At 43.1% G+C, this 19,382-nt stretch overlaps 1 protein-coding gene across 3 annotated transcripts in view; it reads left to right on the top strand.

Moving 5' to 3' along the window:
• The window catches only part of LOC122921143 (capping protein, Arp2/3 and myosin-I linker protein 3-like), a 782,130-nt gene that overhangs the window by 476,086 nt on the left and 286,662 nt on the right, over nucleotides 1-19,382 (top strand). The gene's annotated exons all lie outside the window — the stretch shown is intronic.

Genomic DNA, 19,382 nt, shown 5'->3' with positions numbered 1-19,382 from the left:
ATTCTTCGACTTGCCACATGGATTTGTGAAAAAAAAAATTGATGTGTATAGCTCAGGGATCAGCAACCTTCGGCACTCCAGCTGTTGTGAAACTATAACTCCCAGCATGCTCCTTTCACTTCTGTGGGAGTTCAGAGAACAGCCAAGCAAGTGTGCATGATGAAGTGTCGGAGGTTGCTGATCCCTGTATAGCTCCATTGGCTTGTATTGGTCTGCATGCTCCATTTTACCAGATAATTAATTTAAACATTTGAAGATTAATATATTTAATATTATATAGTCATGTGCTTTGAATAAATTAGATAATTTTCATTTTAGCTCTTTTAAATTGACATGTTCTGCTTAGTTCATCTATACACATAATTGGAAGTAAGAAAAAAATAAGATAGTGAAAGTCTGTGATTTTTTTTTTTATGATTGGCATTACCATTCTTACCATTCATTAATTGGATAAAGGTATTGATTTCTAAGATTACACATTTTCACGAGAACACTTTAGTGCCCAGATAAGGCCTTATTTACAGTTAAGTTTTTGGTAAAAAATAAACTATTCCCAGAGGGGAACAGAGGGAGGCTAAAACTTAACTTCTAATAAGTGTCAATAAAAAAGCTGCATTACACACAAGGACATATACATGCAACAAGGACTGACAGACAACGGCCCGCTGGGGTTAAAACAAAATTAGGATAATACCTAATTTGCAACAAAACAAGAAAAGGAATGGTCTCACCAATCAGTAGATGCAGATGGGATGGATGCTCCAGGAAATTTTACCAGTTAGGTCACCAGCTGTCTAGATCCACTGGATATGTTGGGCAGAAGTACCATCCAACAAAAAGATGCCAAATTGCAGTGTAGGTAGATGTCAGTAGCTGCTCACCCTAAATAACCCTCTCCAGGGATGGGGTCTAGCAAGCCCTACCTACCTACACAGAGCCCCGAAAGGGGCGACCACGTCCGGATACCTGTCCCTTTACGCAGGCCGAATCCCTACTATGCCCTTACACAAATGAGCTCCCGACGCGCCAACATGAACTCATCAGGGGAGAAATTTAAAAAAGGATACAGCAAAATTGGGGCAAAGCAAGTTGAAGTTTAGATGCTAGGTATATAATCCAAAGAAACAGAGATCCAGCTTCCAGTACAAAAAAGTGGCAGCTTTTATTGGAAATAGTGCTTAAAAACCAAACGGGGTATTCATGTCTATGCGTTTCTGATCATGTAGTGCTGATCCTTAGTCATGACAGAGAAGAAGTACACTGGCATGGATTTATATAGTGCCTCACCAAAAAAAAAAAAAAAAAGGGGGATCACAATTAAACCAAGCCACACCTTCATGCAAATGAAATACACAATGTTTCAGTGTTTGAATAAAACCACAGGCAAACAAATCTAAAACCATTGTAGTGCATGGAGTCAGTAGTGTAAAATCAAATCATGCCAACAATTGAGACCTTTAGGGATACGTGAATCCATACAAAAAATCCAGAAGGGTTCCCTGTTTAGCAATTTCCTTCTGTGGTCACCTACCCTTGCTGGAGGGTTAACTCTCTCCAGACCCTGAACATGCATGCCTGTGATATTGCCTCCATGAACAGCCGCATAATGTAAACTGACCCCAGACACGTTCCTCACCTTGGAATGTGGAATGTCAGAAATGTGCCTGCAGATCCTGTTTTTTAGGCATTATAGGGAGTCACATCCGGAACAGTTCGGGATTGTTGCATATTTGATATATTTGCAATTTCCTGAAAGGAAAGACCCGCTGTGCAAGACAAGATAAAAGAAAGAGAAGTAGGAAAAACAGGTGACAAAGAGGACGACAGGGATATATAATTTGCTACTTCAGAGCTGGAAAAATGCTTCTTAAGGGTTAAATTTCAAGCCAGTCTGTTCACATCCAGGATGGTGCGATAAATGTCAAAATGACATGCGGGGGAGAAAATAAGTCCTCTGGCTAATATGCCAAGTTGTGGCTGTGTGAGTATTTTAGAAGAAAGATTTATGACTTGGAGGGCATGTCCGCCTAGGTTTTCTTGTTTCGGGAGCGATATCGACCACCTCTTTGTGTGCTTAGGCCCGGAACAGCGTTTTTTGATGATTTAGGAAGAGAGGCTTTATCGCTGGTAATGGCGCTTGGTGAGGATGTTCTTATATTCACAGGAAGCACAGGTTGAAAACTCCAATGAAGAGTCTGAGGAGTCAGGTTCTGTAGAACTAAAAAACACTTTAGCCTTTTTTTTATTATTTTTGTTGCGGTTTGTTCTTTTCATAATGGAGTGTGGGGTGTTCACCTTGGTATCAGTCCAAGTATATACCATATGAGTTTTATGGTCCTGTAAATCGCTGTTGAACTTGTCTTGTTTGATGGTAATAAGAGTGTTCTCAGGTTGTCCTGTAGTTTTGTATCCATATCAGAAAAAGCCTGTAATTCTGAAAAAGTGATGGAATCCTGAATAACGTTTATTTGCTCTCTCAGTTTGGAGAGAACATGAACTCATCAGGGGAGTAATGTAAGAAAGGATAGAGCAAACTTGGGGAAAAGCAAGTTGAAGTTTAGATGATAGGTATATAATGGTCCTAAGGCAAACAGGTGGGCAATAGGACCAATGGGCATCAAATCAAAAATGAGTTTTTCCCATATATCTTTCCCTAAGGCTCAGTCTGTAATGGTGTCCTAGACTGGCCTAACCTGAAGGCTGACCTGGGGGCCTACACCTTGTGAATGTATATGTCCTTGTGTGTAACGCAGCTTTTTTATTGACACTTATTAAATGTTAAGTTTTAGCCTCCCTTTGTTCCCCTTTGGGAATAGTTTATTTTGACGTTGTATTTTGGAGATCCCTGTGAAGTTTATTACATTATTTGATACACACTTCGCTATTTTTGTTTCAAGTTTACGTTTCTTCAGAGTATGGCAGGCTTTCACTCAACAGGCTTTAACGCGGATAATTGGTTAGTGGAAGCCAAGGATGTATTCTCTGACAAACAATTCTCCCAGACAAAGTACACCCCTTCTTTCCATGTGGCCTTTAAAGAATTTACTGACACATGTAAGGATCAAATCCTTTCATGGTGGGATGTACAGAGCCTAGAGAGCTATCTAAAACATAACATTGTAACTAGGGGTCTTCGGATCTCACTCCTACCAGCCACGAGATTTAGAAATAAGTGGGAGCAGGAAGCAACAAGTAGCTCTCTTCGGCTCATGCACCTTCTGGTGGCAGAAGAGAATAATCTTGAGATTCTGAATAAAAATTAACCAAGAGTATTGAGGTAGCACAAACATTCTCACAGGAGGCGGAGTTTTCAAATAAATAAAAACAACTACAAAATACCCTTGAGAGGTTTCAATACAATCTTAAGGAGCGCAAGCACAGCCAGTTTGGGAGGGATTTGGCAGACTTCAAAGAAAACAGAATCTACTCCTCTATTGCCACATCAGGTGGCCATATCGATCAGTCTTTCACAGAGACAGATTTTTACGATAGCACGCACAAAGAGATCAGGAACCCACCCCAATGGTGGGGCCACCGGGGGCGACAAAAAGGATGATCAAGAGGGAGATACCGATTTTTTTTTTTAGGGGAAGCAGCCCAGAACCAGAGCCAATTCAACCAAACTCTGGTTTATCCGCTGCGCAACCGTATTCAGCCTCCCTCAAACCCTTAGGACCCCAGGTGGTAAATTTGTCCTCCCGCCCCCTTAGTACCGTTGAAATCTGTGTGCTTGAACTAGGCCTTTCATTGGAACCCACCCCCAATTTTAATAGGTTTGACATTATTAAGGATTTGAACCTTTTTGCTCGTAAGCTTCACTGGTATAAACATTTCGAGCATCAGGAGAGGAGACAGTGTCACGAACTTGGTATCCCTATGGACATTCTATCAGATGTACACCTACTTTATGATCTTGAAAGGGAGTCAGAACATCAGGAGGGTTCGGGTCCGTTTACTGACCTAAAATGAAACAGTAAAAAAAATGCCACCCACCCCAGCTGAGCTATCTTGTGTTGATGTCTTACTTGATATGGCTACACAGCAAATTGAGGAATTACGGCCTTGTCACGTCTCCAATCTTGATCGTGCCCAGACCACTGCTATTTCAAACCTTGAAAGTGACTCGTCCATAGTCATTAAACCCTCAGACATGGGGAGGTAATACAGTGGTCATGGATCACGATCAATATAGAGTTATGTGCGAATCGTTACTTCACGACCCCCTAACTTATGAAATATTGCCCCGAAACCCTACTGATGACTTGAGCGTGAGCTTAAGAGCATTTTGGATTAGGCTAAACACTCAGAGCTCATCACAAAGGAGGAATATAACTTTCTATTCCCGTCATACCCCATATGTCTACTTTTTACAGCCTCCCAAAATCACACAAAGGGACTAACCCCCTTAAAGGTCGTCCAATAGTGTCGGGGGTGGGGAATCTCTGTCAAAACTTGGGTATTTATATTGATCAGATTTTATCCCCCTTTGTGACGGCACTTCTGTCCTACACCCACGACACTACAGATCTACTTAAGCGCCTGGAAGGGATTTGTGTTGAAGAAGACAGTCTACTTGCAAGCATTGATGTTGAAGCTCTGTATTCCAGCATTCCACACTCATTTGGGATTAAGGCAGTTGACCACTTCTTGCAGACTCGGGGCTGTTAGTACCACGCCCACAGCCTCTTTGTCCTCCGTTTACATTGACCAAAAATGTGTTTTCCTTTAATAGCAGGATCTACCACCAGCTCAGGGGCACCGCGATGGCGAGTTCCTGTGCCCCATCGTATGCTAACCTGTTCCTGGGCTGGTGGAAAAACGACCCAGGTCTTTACGGAGGAACGCTCCAGCACCATGGAGCCTGTGGGGCTGTCGGCGCGATATATTGACGAGATCTTCATCACTTGGAACAGTAGCTGTCACAACCAGACATCTGAGAAGCTCTGACAGATGCCTTTCAGAATCTCCTCCTTGAACTTTCTTTGTTTTGGTTTTCAGTTCCTCATCTCGTTAGCCTCTCTCAGCTGTCATGTAGTTGGACTGATTGCATCCCTTTAAATTCCTCCCCATAATGCATTAGTGTGCGGTTTATACAACTTCCTGGAGTGTGTGTGTATGCTGATCCTATTTCACAGTCTTTTACAAGATAAGTGTTGTACATTCATTTGTGATTTTCTGTTTGCTGGATCCCAGGTGACCCTGACTCCCTCCGTGTCTAGTGTAGGGTGGTCGTGTCCCCTCACTATTGTAGGGTGTTCAGGTGTTATATAGTCGAGGTACGAGGATATGCGATCATCCACCATTGGGGTGTTCGCATAGGCTGAGCAGTCAGGGAGAGTGCCAGGTCTTATGCAGGGGTCTCCCTTTTGTTCCTTAGTTTTGGATCCAGTGAGTCATATATTCATTTTGCATTGTCTTGTTTCCTGTACACCTTCCGTGACAGTAGCATTGCTTCCTTCAACTCCCTGGTTGAAGGGCTCAATGACAATCACATTGGGTTACGCTTCACATCTGAGATTAATGAGGTGACTTTGCTGTTCCTTGATGTACTGATTACCAAAACCAGGAGAGGTGAACTAGACACATCAGTATACAGGAAACAAACCCTTTAATCAGTATTTTGTGGAAGCAGGTATATTAAACCACTCAATCAATACTTGGTGGAAACTAGTATCTCAAACCCCTTAATCAGTATTTTATGGAAGTAGGTATATCAAACCCATTAATCAAAATTTTGTGGAAACAGGTATAGTGCAGTCGTCAATCAATATTTGGTGGAAACAGGTATATCAAACTCCTTAATCAGTATTTTGTGGAAGTAGGTATATTAACCACTTCAGCCCCGCTAGGTGAAACCCCCTTCATGACCAGAGCACTTTTTACACTTCGGCACTACACTACTTTCACCGTTTATCGCTCGGTCATGCAACTTACCACCCAAATGAATTTTACCTCCTTTTCTTCTCACTAATGGAGCTTTCATTTGGTGGTATTTCATTGCTGCTGGCATTTTTACTTTTTTTGTTATTAATCAAAATGTAACGATTTTTTTGCAAAAAAATGACATTTTTCACTTTCAGCTGTAAAATTTTGCAAAAAAAACGACATCCATATATAAATTTTTCGCCAAATTTATTGTTCTACATGTCTTTGATAAAAAAAAAATGTTTGGGCAAAAAAAAAATGGTTTGGGTAAAAGTTATAGCATTTACAAACTATGGTACAAAAATGTGAATTTCCGCTTTTTGAAACAGCTCTGACTTTCTGAGCACCTGTCATGTTTCCTGAGGTTCTACAATGCCCAAACAGTAGAAAAACCCCACAAATGACCCCATTTCGGAAAGTAGACACCCTAAGGTATTCGCTGATGGGCATAGTGAGTTCATAGAACTTTTTATTTTTTGTCACAAGTTAGCGGAAAATGATGATGATTTTATTTTTTTATTTTTTTCTTACAAAGTCTCATATTCCACTAACTTGCGACAAAAAATAAAAAATTCTAGGAACTCACCATGCCCCTCACAGAATACCTTGGGGTGTCTTCTTTCCAAAATGGGGTCACTTGTGGGGTAGGTATACTGCCCTGGCAATTTAGGGGCCCAAATGTGTGAGAAGAACTTTGCAATCAAAATGTGTAAAAAATGACCGGTGAAATCCAAAAGGTGCACTTTGGAATATGTGCCCCTTTGCCCACCTTGGCAGCAAAAAAGTGTCACACATCTGGTATCGCCGTACTCAGGAGAAGTTGGGGAATGTGTTTTGAGGTGTCATTTTACATATACCCATGCTGGGTGAGAAAAATATCTTGGTCAAATGCCAACTTTGTATAAAGAAATGGGAAAAGTTGTCTTTTGCCAAGATATTTCTCTCATCCAGCATGGGTATATGTAAAATGACACCCCAAAACACATTCCCCAACTTCTCCTGAGTACGGCGATACCAGATGTGTCACACTTTTTTGCTGCCAAGGTGGGCAAAGGGGCACATATTCCAAAGTGCACCTTTCAGATTTTGCAGGCCATTTTTTACACATTTTTATTGCAAGGTACTTCTCACACATTTGGGCCCCTAAATTGCCAGGGCAGTATAACTACGCCACAAGTGACCCCATTTTGGAAAGAAGACACCCCAAGGTATTCCGTGAGGGGCATGGCAAGTTCCTAGAATTTTTTATTTTTGTCACAAGTTAGCGGAAAATGTTTTTTTTTTTTCTCTTTTTTTCTTACAAAGTCTCATATTCCACTAACTTGCGACAAAAAATAAAAAATTCTAGGAACTCGCCATGCCCCTCACGGAATACCTTGGGGTGTCTTCTTTCCAAAATGGGGTCACTTGTGGCGTAGTTATACTGCCCTGGCAATTTAGGGGCCCATATGTGTGAGAAGTACCTTGCAATCAAAATGTGTAAAAAATGGCCTGCGAAATCCGAAAGGTGCACTTTGGAATATGTGCCCCTTTGCCCACCTTGGCTGCAAAAAAGTGTCACACATGTGGTATCGCCGTACTCAGGAGAAGTTGGGCAATGTGTTTTGGGGTGTCATTTTACATATACCCATGCTGGGTGAGAGAAATATCTTGGCAAAAGACAACTTTTCCCATTTTTTTATACAAAGTTGGCATTTGACCAAGATATTTTTCTCACCCAGCATGGGTATATGTAAAATGACACCCCAAAACACATTCCCCAACTTCTCCTGAGTACGGCGATACCACATGTGTGACACTTTTTTGCAGCCTAGATGCGCAAAGGGGCCCAAATTCTTTTTAGGAGGGCATTTTTAGACATTTGGATCCCAGACTTCTTCTCACACTTTCGGGCCCCTAAAAAGCCAGGGCAGTATAAATACCCCACATGTGACCCCACTTTGGAAAGAAGACACCCCAAGGTATTCAATGAGGGGCATGGCGAGTTCCTAGAATTTTTATTTTTTTTGCATAAGTTAGCGGATATTGATTTTTTTTTTTGATTTTTTTCTCACAAAGTCTCACTTTCCGCTAACTTAGGACACAAATTTCAATCTTTCATGGACTCAATATGCCCCTCACGGAATACCTTGGGGTGTCTTCTTTCCGAAATGGGGTCACATGTGGGGTATTTATACTGCCCTGGCTTTTTAGGGGCCCTAAAGCGTGAGAAGAAGTCTGGAATATAAATGTCTAAAAATGTTTACGCATTTGGATTCCGTGAGGGGTATGGTGCGTCCATGTGAGATTTTATTTTTTGACACAAGTTAGTAGAATATGAGACTTTGTAAGAAAAAACAAAAACAAAAACAAACAAAAAATTTCCGCTAACTTGTGCCAAAAAAAATGTCTGAATGGAGCCTTACCAGGGGGGGGGGTGGTCAATGACAGGGGGGTGATCAATGACAGGGGGGTGATCACCCATATAGACTCCCTGATCACCCCCCTGTCATTGATCACCCCCCTGTAAGGCTCCATTCAGACATCCGCATGATTTTTACGGATCCATGGATACATGGATCGGATCCACAAAACACATGCGGACGTCTGAATGGAGCCTTACAGGAGGGCTATCAATGACAGGGGGGTGATCAGGGAGTGTATATGGGTGATCACCCGCCTGTCATTGATCACCCCCCTGTAAGGCTCCATTCAGACGTCCGTATGCTTTTTGCGGATCCGATCCATGTATCCGTGGATCCGTAAAAATCATACGGACGTCTGAACGGAGCCTGACAGGGGGGTGATCAATGACAGGGCGGTGATCAGGGAGTTTATATGGGGTGATCATGGGTGATCAGGGGTTTATAAGGGGTTAATAAGTGACGGGGGGGTGTAGTGTAGTGTAGTCTGGTGTTTGGTGCGACTCTACTGACCTACCTGAGTCCTCTGGTGGTCGATCCTAACAAAAGGGACCACCAGAGGACCAGGTAGGAGGTATATTAGACGCTGTTATGAAAACAGCGTCTAATATACCTGTTAGGGGTTAAAAAATTCGGATCTCCAGCCTGCCAGCGAGCGATCTCCGCTGGCAGGCTGTAGATCAGCTCGCTTACCTTCCGTTCCTGTGAGCGCGCACACCTGTGCGCGCGCGTTCACAGGAAATCTCGCGTCTCGCGAGAAGACGCGTATATGCGTCCAGGAGGAATAAAGCAACCACCTCCCGGACGCATATATTCGTACAGCGGTCGGGAGGTGGTTAAACGCCTTAATCAGTATTTTGTGGAAGCAGGTATATCACAGGCCTTAATCAATATTTGGTGGAAATAGGTATATCGAACCCCTTAATCAATATTTGGTGGAAGCAGGTATATCGCAGGCCTCAATTAATATTTGGTGGAAGCAGGTATATCAAACCCCTTAATCAGTATTTTCTGGTAGTAGGTATATTGTAGGCCTCAATCAATATTTGGTGGAAACAGGTATATCGAACCCCTTAATCAATATTTTGTGGAAGCAGGTATATCTAAGGCCTCAATCAATATTTGGTGGAAGCAGTTATATCAAACCCCTTAATCAGTATTTTCTGGAAGCAGGTATATCTCACCCCTCAATCAATATTTGGTGGAAGCAGGTATATCAAACACCTTAATCAAAATTTTGTGGAAGCAGGTATATTGCAGGCGTCAATCAATATTTGGTGGAAACAGGTATATAAAGCTCCTTAATCAGTATTTTGTGGAAGCAGGGATATTAAACCCCTTAATCAGTATTTTGTGGAAGCAGGCATATTGCAGGCCTCAATCAATATTTGGTGGAAATAGGTATATCGAATCCCTTAATCAATATTTTCTGGAAGCAGGTATATCACACCCCTCAATCAATATTTGGTGGAAGCAGGTATATCGAACACCTTAATCAGTATTTTGTGGAAGCAGGTATATCACACCCCTCAATAATTATTTTTTGCCACAACAGTTATATCACACCACCCTGTTTATTTGTGGCAACAGGTATATCGCAGCCCTCAATCAGTATTTTGTGGAAGAAGGTATATCTCACCCCTCAATCAGTTTTTTGGGGGGGCATCATGTTTATCACACCTATTTCAAATAGTTGCTCCAATAGCGCTTGTCCATCTATATAGCTGTGTATCGCAGGAGAACCACACAGAACTGCTGCACAATACAAATGCACTATAATATACTTTCTATGTTAGAAAGTATATTATAAGTATATCACACCTATCGATAGCATGCATATACCAGTCCTTAAAAGGACTTTTGTGGCCCTATTAGCTAGAGTTTGGTGTCCATAACAGCCTGTCCCTGCTCCACACAGCAACCTCTCCCTACACTGACAAAACACAGAATGTAAAATGGTTGCCAGATCAGGTTCTTTTATAGGGTGGGGGTGTTTCCATGTGCTGAAACGTCTTAATTGGCTGTCCTGTCTCAACTGATGGATGTGTCATGGGTCAAAGTTAGGCGCAAAGTTCGGCGAACATTGCCATATGTTCGCATGTTCGGCAAATCGCGAACGCACAAAGTTCACAGCGAAATGACCGCCGGGTGAACCACAAGGCCATCTCTAACAGCAAGCAATACAGGTGCAGGCAGCCTGGGATGTCGAGTCAGGTTACCAAGTAAGAGACCGACACAAGCACACGCTAACACTGTTCCAACACAGTGGTGGGAAGCTCCAGTTTAGTATGCTGAGTGAAGCACCGATTGGTACGCAAAGAGATACAATTGCAGAGAAATCGCAAAAATACTCTAACATACTGGCGAGTGAGCCCCAGGGAACATATGAATGAGGTGCCGGCACAGTTGCCGGGAAGGGCACACCGTGTAAATAGTGAGTGACTTATGGTTCTGCCAGGATGGGGCATGCTGCATAACTACTATATGGAGGTTTCAATATTTATTATCTCAGCAGTAATACCCATCTATTATAAATCTCATTATCAAAAATATTATTGCTGCTTACGGGATCTCAATTTACAATATAGATTGATCTATGGAGACATTTAAAAAATGTATAATACATATTGGCTATATTATTAGATATTTTATTCGGCTTATATCGAGACTATAAAAAAGGAACATTCTGTTTGGCTATATTCCATTTTGAAGATTTCTTAATTATTTGTTTTTATATCCTTCTATACAGAGAGTGCATAATTATTAGGCAAGTTGTATTTTTGAGGATTAATTTTATTATTGAACAACAACCATGTTCTCAATGAACCCAAAAAACTCATTAATATTAAAGCTGAATATTTTTGGAAGTAGTTTTTAGTTTGTTTTTAGTTTTAGCTATTTTAGGGGGATATCTGTGTGTGCAGGTGACTATTACTGTGCATAATTATTAGGCAACTTAACAAAAAAACAAATATATACCCATTTCAATTATTTATTTTTACCAGTGAAACCAATATAACATCTAAACATTCACAAATCAAAACAAAAACAAATCAGTGACCAATATAGCCACCTTTCTTTGCAAGGACACTCAAAAGCCTGCCATCCATGGATTCTGTCAGTGTTTTGATCTGTTCACCATCAACATTGCGTGCAGCAGCAACCACAGCCTACCAGACACTGTTCATAGAGGTGTACTGTTTTCCCTTCTTGTAAATCTCACATTTGATGATGGACCACAGGTTCTCAATGGGGTTCAGATCAGGTGAACAAGGAGGCCATGTCATTAGATTTTCTTCTTTTATACCCTTTCTTGCCAGCCACGCTGTGGAGTACTTGGACGCGTGTGATGGAGCATTGTCCTGCATGAAAATCATGTTTTTCTTGAAGGATGCAGACTTCTTCCTGTACCACTGCTTGAAGAAGGTGTCTTCCAGAAACTGGCAGTAGGACTGGGAGTTGAGCTTGACTCCATCCTCAACCCGAAAAGGCCCCACAAGCTCATCTTTGATGATACCAGCCCAAACCAGTACTCCACCTCCACCTTGCTGGTGTCTGAGTCGGACTGGAGCTCTCTGCCCTTTACCAATCCAGCCACGGGCCCATCCATCTGGCCCATCAAGACTCACTCTCATTTCATCAGTCTATAAAACCTTAGAAAAATCAGTCTTGAGATATTTCTTGGCCCAGTCTTGACGTTTCAGCTTGTGTGTCTTGTTCAGTGGTGGTCGTCTTTCAGCCTTTCTTACCTTGGCCATGTCTCTGAGTATTGCACACCTTGTGCTTTTGGGCACTCCAGTGATGTTGCAGCTCTGAAATATGGCCAAACTGGTGGCAAGTGGCATCTTGGCAGCTGCACGCTTGACTTTTCTCAGTTCATGGGCAGTTATTTTGCGCCTTGGTTTTTCCACACGCTTCTTGCGACCCTGTTGACTATTTTGAATGAAACGCTTGATTGTTCGATGATCACGCTTCAGAAGCTTTGCAATTTTAAGAGTGCTGCATCCCTCTGCAAGATATCTCATTATTTTTGACTTTTCTGAGCCTGTCAAGTCCTTCTTTTGACCCATTTTGCCAAAGGAAAGGAAGTTGCCTAATAATTATGCACACCTGATATAGGGTGTTGATGTCATTAGACCACACCCCTTCTCATTACAGAGATGCACATCACCTAATATGCTTAATTGGTAGTAGGCTTTCGAGCCTATACAGCTTGGAGTAAGACAACATGCATAAAGAGGATGATGTGGTCAAAATACTCATTTGCCTAATAATTCTGCACTCCCTGTATATTTATGTGATATGTTTTTTTATCCAGCTAGGGCCCTGCTGGAAATATTTTGATATTAAATGTTATTGTCACGTTATGGACCGTGACAGTTATAGACAACTATTATTGGAATTCAATACATAACTATTAGGTCTGCACAATATATCGCCAAAGCAATCGCAATAAATCGCCATATCGCAATCGCCAATTAGCCGACCTAAAAATGCTGCAATTGTATTACCATATTTTTCGCTTTATAAGACAAACTTTTTCCCCCCAAAAGTGGGGGGGAAATGGCAGTGCGTCAAATAAAGCGATGGTTGACTTTTTAGGTGGCTGACACTGATGTATCGCCGGCCGCTATGCTGCACAGAGCAGCCGGCGATACATCAGTTACTGTGCGGGGAGGGAGGAGGTGCTGGAGGCAATCCCGTTATTTAAATGAACAAATGTTCTTCTATTTATTATATTTTATTTATCTGTTCTGTGCATTGCTAGTAAGAAAATTGCAAGTTTTGTATTTTGTACTTTTGCAGTAATGCAAATATGTTATTTAATTTAGTAAAAGATGTTTTATTTTGAAAAACAATGTGCATTTCAGTTCTTGAGTTAAAGGGCTTCTGTCACCCCCAAAACCCTTTTTTTTTTTTTTGGTCGTGTTAAAATCGTTATTTAATGACTATTCCCTATATAGGGATCTTCCCTTTGTCTGTGGCTTCTTTTTATTAAAAAACAATCTTTTAAAATATGCAAATCGCTTCACTACCAGCAAGTAGGGTGTCTACTTGCTGGTAGCCGCCGCAAAAAAACGCCCCCTCCTCCTGTTGATTGACAGGGCCAGCAGCGATCTCCTCCTCCGGCTGGCCCTATCAGCATTTCAAAAATCCCGCGCCTGTCTTCATTCGGCGCAGGCGCTCTGAGAGAAGGAGGCTCGCCTTCTCAGCACTCCCTCAGTGCGCCTGCGCCGATGACGTCTTCTCTTTCGGTGATCAATTTATTGTATCACCTATTTTACCACTCAACACATAAAAACTGTCAACAAAATATATATTTAAGAGATGTTAAAGAAAATTCCCCTAACCGTTTCCTTCCAGAACAGACCCATTAGAATTGCATTACAGACATGAATATGCAGGCCATAAATCAGTTATAGAAAATTAATAAGATCATAGATGGGTTGTAAAATATTAGATAGTTTAATATGCCCATACATCATAATAGAAATACTTTACGAAACATTTACATAGCATTATATACTCCATCCCACACTTGGCTGTTATTACAACATATTAGGACATGTTAAATACCGTGCTGGATGGCAATACTGAATTATTTATCCAAGGTCCCCAAATACTATCAAACTTACAGAAGGCATTCATTTCTTTATATACAGACAACATGATGGTAGGCATGCAGGCAGACAGAAACAGTGGCAAATTGGGGAACTGTCCACAAGGCCTGGCCTATTCATTGACCTCAGCCGGAAGAGTGTGAATCCTCCTGGATCCATGCCTGGTTAATTGTGACAAAAGTGATTTTTTTTTTAACACTGGCTGAAGACAATTTGGTCCGTTTGAGTGTCATTGCACCCCCTGCTGCACTACAAACCCTGTCTAAGATGACATTGGAGAATAGGCAAGAAAGAACATAGCGAGCATACTGAGCCACTGTTCTAGTATGCCTGTCCAGAGGAGACCAAATTGACTACTGCTATTGCTGCGGCTTCTACTTCTTGTGGCATTGAAGATGGTGAAAGGTGGATAACTGTGGGGAGCAGAGAGGAACTTCTGTTTCAGACATGCTCGAGCCAGACATTTGCCCGCTGAACGTTGCGGAAAGCTGCATATACAGTGTTTCCGGAGGAAGAAAGCATTTCCTCATTTTTCTTTGATAGTGAGCAGGGGTCAAGTCCTGGGAAAAGAAAGTGTGGGAACTCACCCAAGATCCAGTGCCTCTGCGTGAAGTCACGGCACGTGGCGTACACAAAGGGCAGGGAAGGTCGGGAGGAGGAGCAAGCAAGTGCCTTATTTTTCGCCCTCTAAGACGCACCTAGGTTTTAGAGGAGGACCATAAGAAAGCAGCCCTCAGTAGCCTCATAGCAGCCCCCAGTGCATCTCCACCAGCCCCCAGTGCCTTTTCACCAGCCCCCAGTGCCTCTCCATCAGCCCCCAGTAGCCTCATAGCAGCCCCCAGTGCCTCTCCATCAGCCCTCCCTTGTCACTCTCTTTCTCCTCAATCCCTCCCTCGTCACTTTCTTTCTCCCCCCTCCCTTATCACTCTTTCTCCCCCTCCCCCCCTTGTCACTCTCTTTCTCCCTCCTCCCTTGTCACTCTCTTTCTCCCTGCTCCGCCCCCTTGTCACTCTCTTTCTCCCCCTCCCTCCCTCCCTTGTCACTCTCTTTCTCTCCCTCCCTCCCTCCCTTGTCACTCTCTCTTTCTCCCCCCTCCCTCCCTTGTCACTCTCTCTTTCTCCCCCCTCCCTCCCTTGTCACTCTCTTTCTCCCTCCTCCCTCCCTTGCCACTCTCTGTTTCTCCCTCCTCCCTCCCTTGTCGCTCTTTCTTTCTCCCCCCTCCCTTGTCACTCTCTTTCTCCCCCCTCCCTCCCTTGTCACTCTCTTCCCCCCCTCCCTCCCTTGTCACTCTCTCTTTCTCCCTCCTCCCTCCCTTGTCACTCTGTTTCTCCATCCTCCCTCCCTTGTCACTCTTTCTTTCTCCCCCCTCCCTTGTCACTCTTTCTTTCTCCCCCCCTCCCTTGTCACTCTCTTTCTCCCCCTCCCTCCCTTGTCACTCTCTTTCTCCCCCCCTTTCTCCCTTGTCACTCTTTTTCTCCTCCCTCCCTTGTCACTCTCTCTTTCTATCCCCTCCCTCCCTTGTCACTCTCTCTTTCTCCCTCCTCCCTCCCTTGTCACTCTCTTTCTCCCCCCTCTCTCCCTTGTCACTCTCTTTCTCCTCCCTCCCTTGTCACTCTCTCTTTCTATCCCCTCCCTCCCTTGTCACTCTCTTTCTCCCCCCTCCCTCCCTTGTCACTCTCTCTTTCTCCCCCCTCCCTTGTCACTCTCTCTTTCTCCCCCCTCCCTCCCTTGTCACTCTCTCTTTCTCCCCCCTCCCTCTCTTGTCACTCTCTTTTTCTCCCCTCTCCCTCCCTTGTCACTCTTTCTTTCTCCGCCCTCCCTCCCTTGTCACTCTCTCTTTATCCCCACCCACCTCGGGTGTAGCGTGGCCAAGCTCTGTCCGGTCCGTGGTACAGGAGCATTTGTTTTCTGTACCCGGCCGGACTGAAAGGAAGTGCACACTAAGTGAGCACTTCCTGTCAGTTCGGCTGGGTACAGGAAACAAAAGCTCCTGTACCACGGACTGGACAGAGCTCGGCCACGCTACACTTGAGGCGCTTCCTTCCTGTCAGTCCCTCTCTTCATGCTGCGCTAGAGCGGTGCGCCGACAGTGTTGAGGGGCACAATGTGCTGCCCTGCTGAAAGGGAACGGCGTTCCTGCTAAGAAAAAAGTGCAGGAACGCCGTTCCCACGCGTTCCTGCAGGACTCGAGCCCTGATAGTGAGGGTTAAAAAGCATTGCTATCCAGTAATCATCAGACTGCTTGACGAGAATGATATGTCTGAGGAACGTGCCTGAGGAGCCGCTTCTTTCCCACTCTGCCCCCACTAGGATGGTTGGGTGTCACGGATGATGTCATCATCATCCTCCTGTTCCTCCACCTCTGACTCCTCCTTCTCCAGTGGCAGTTCAGCCAATCGGGGCAAGTCCCGCTTCTTCTCAAAGTCATGTGAGCATCATTCTTCCTCCCTCATCGTTTTGCCTGCCAACTTGTTTTTATTAGTTTGATAAGAGTTTAGCTATAATGAGTGTTTGAGGTGATGAGATCAGAGATAAGGCTTCACATCAGCCATCAGTTGTTGGGACTCAGAAGTGATACTCTGCAAACAGACCGATTTTTAACCCCTGTTTCTCAAAAACTGCTGAAATATTTGAATAAAGACCAATTGAAAAAATGATTTTTTTTTTTTTGCCTAAAAACTAACCAACCGTGCATTGTAAATGTAATTCTGTGGGCGGGGATGGGCCAGTAGGCCCATCTCATTTTCCATTTTCTACGCCTAAAAAAGGTCTAAATGTAAGACAGCTTGGAAGCTGTCTTACATTTATAACTGGGGGAGGATCCGCCGAGGTTATGAAGAGGGTAGCACCATCCAAAACGCCGGTCTTAATAAATGTGCCCTATAGTACCTACATACTGTGGAATTATGCTGTCCACAATACAATATACAATACAGTTGACAAGTAATGCATGTGTGCTGTCATGTGCATAAGACCTTACACAAATAATATAGTTTAAAAGTTTATGTTGAAGTATAATAAGTTGTAGAAGTAACTGAATTCAGACGTATATACTGTACACCTAGCAGGGATTCTCTATTGCAGAGATTCCTGTAACAAATCTGCCATGTGTGCCATATTCTCATTCATCAGAATAATTTTTATAATGATACAAGTTAAAGGGGTTGTCCAATTTATTTACAGTGATGATCTTTTCTCAGAATATATCATCAATTTTAGATCAGCAGGGGCAGGGGGCACTCCCGGCACTCCCGCTGATCAGCTGTTTGAAGAGAAAGCAGCGGTTGTAACAAATACTGCCTTCTTTTCATTGTTTACCTGGTGAGCAGATAAACAATGAAGGGAAGGCAGCACTCGTACGAGCGCTGCTTTCTCTTCAAACTGTTGATCATCGGGGGTGCCGGAAGTTGCCGATCTGATATTGATGACCTATCCTGAGACTAGGTTGTCAAAATAAAAAAAGCGGACAACCTTTGATCCCATAACAGACAATACAGTATTTGAATCCAGAGGGGGAAAAAACTGCAGTTTGGTTTGAAGTACATATACAAGCAGATAAACAACACGAGTTTGTGAGAGTTCGCTTTTTTTTATTTCAAATGTGTGCTTGAATTAAAGAGGTATTCCCATCTCAGACAATGGGGGCATATCGCTAGGATATGCCCCCATTGTCTGATAGGTGCGGGTCCCACCTACAACGAAAACGAAGCGGGGAGCGCTGTGGCTGGAGGACCCTGGATTTCCCGGGGTCTGTCCACCACCAAGCACTGCTCCCATATAAGTAAATGGGAGTGCACGCACATACGCGGCCCATGCTTCCATATATTTATATGGGGCAGACGGCACTAGCCGAGGCTGTGCTCGGCTATTTTCGACGTCCCTATAGAAATGAATGGAGGGCAGCTGCGCATGCGCAGTGAGCCCTCCGTTCATTTCCCAGCTCTGTTCTCATTGTAGGTACAGTTCCCAGTTGTGGGACCCGCACCTATCAAACAATGGGGGCATATCCTAGCGATATGCCCTCATTGAGATGGGAAAACCCCTTTAAGTGTGTGACTTTAGATTCAGGGACTTTAGGAGAGACTACAATAAGTCAGTTGCTTATCATTGCACTGTATTATTGCATTTTTTTTCTTTCTTTTTTCTTGTGTAATCCCCAATAGTGTTCCATTATTGACAACCCAGTCCGGTGCACATCTTGTCAAATGTATGCAGTCCTGGAAGAGCAGTTTCAGGGTGCATATCTTTGTTCAAAATGTGAACAATGTCAAAATGTGTTTGGAATAGCACATTGTCTATCTAAACAAGCCAGTTTCGACACTAAGAAGCTTTAGTAATTTGGAAAAGGGTTTGCTGTTCACTGAGCAGGCACTCTATGAGGTAGATGTGGAGAAGGGTGGTAGCATGGAGGTTCAGAAAAGTGGCCTGTCTGACCCAGGAAAAAGTGTAGCAGTGTCTTTAATAGATTAAAATAGGCAAATTGTTGGGACCAGATGGCATACACCCCATCGCAGACTGCTATTGCCCCCCCCCCCTCCATCACCAAATGTTTTGATCCACGCGATAGTATTACCTGTATAAGGTGCCTGGGCATTTTGGGAGGCATGATAGGTGTTGGATAACCCGTAGTCAGACCCTTATTCCTGATATTTAAGGACTCTATAACGACAGGGAGTGTTCCACAGGATTTGCTTTTAGCAAATATGGTGCCAATATTTAAAAAGGGGTCAAAAACAGAGCCCATTAACTATAGGCTGGTAAGTTTAAAATCTGTCGTGGGTAAACTGTTTGAAGGTTTTCTTAGAGATGCTATTTTGGAGTACCTCAATAAAAATAAGCAAATAACACTGCATCAGCGTGGCTTCATGAGGGATCGGCCATCTCAAACTAATTTAATCAGTTTTTACATGGAGGCAAATCCTAGGCTTGACAGCCACGATTCAATGGATGTCATATATCTTGACTTCTCCAAAGCATTTAATACTGTGCCACATAAAAGGTGTCAGTATTGGGCTCTATCTCTTCAATATATTTATTAATGATCTTGTAGAAGGGTTATGCAGTAAAATATAATTTTTTTGAAGATGACACTAAACTGTGTAAAGTGATTAACATGCAAGAGTACAGAACACTGCTACAGATGTATCTGGATAGATTGGAGGCTAGGGCAGAGAAGTGCAGATGAGGTTTAACACTGACAAATGTAAGGTTATGCACATGGGAAGGAATAACGCAAGTCATCCGTACATACTAAATGGTAAACCACTAGGTAATACTGACATGGAAAAGGACCTAGGAATTTTTGTGAAGAACAAACTAAGCTGTAGAAACCAGTTTCAGGCAGCTGCTGCCAAGGCCAATAAGATAATGAGTTGCATCAAAAGGAGCAGAGATGCCCTTGATGAGAATATAGTCCTGCCACTTTGCAAATCAC

This window comes from Bufo gargarizans, chromosome 10 (assembly GCF_014858855.1).
Source record: "Bufo gargarizans isolate SCDJY-AF-19 chromosome 10, ASM1485885v1, whole genome shotgun sequence".
Taxonomy (NCBI): Eukaryota; Metazoa; Chordata; class Amphibia; order Anura; family Bufonidae; genus Bufo; species Bufo gargarizans.
Note: the sequence above shows the minus strand (reverse complement) of the source record. Positions and strands in the feature narration are given on the sequence as shown.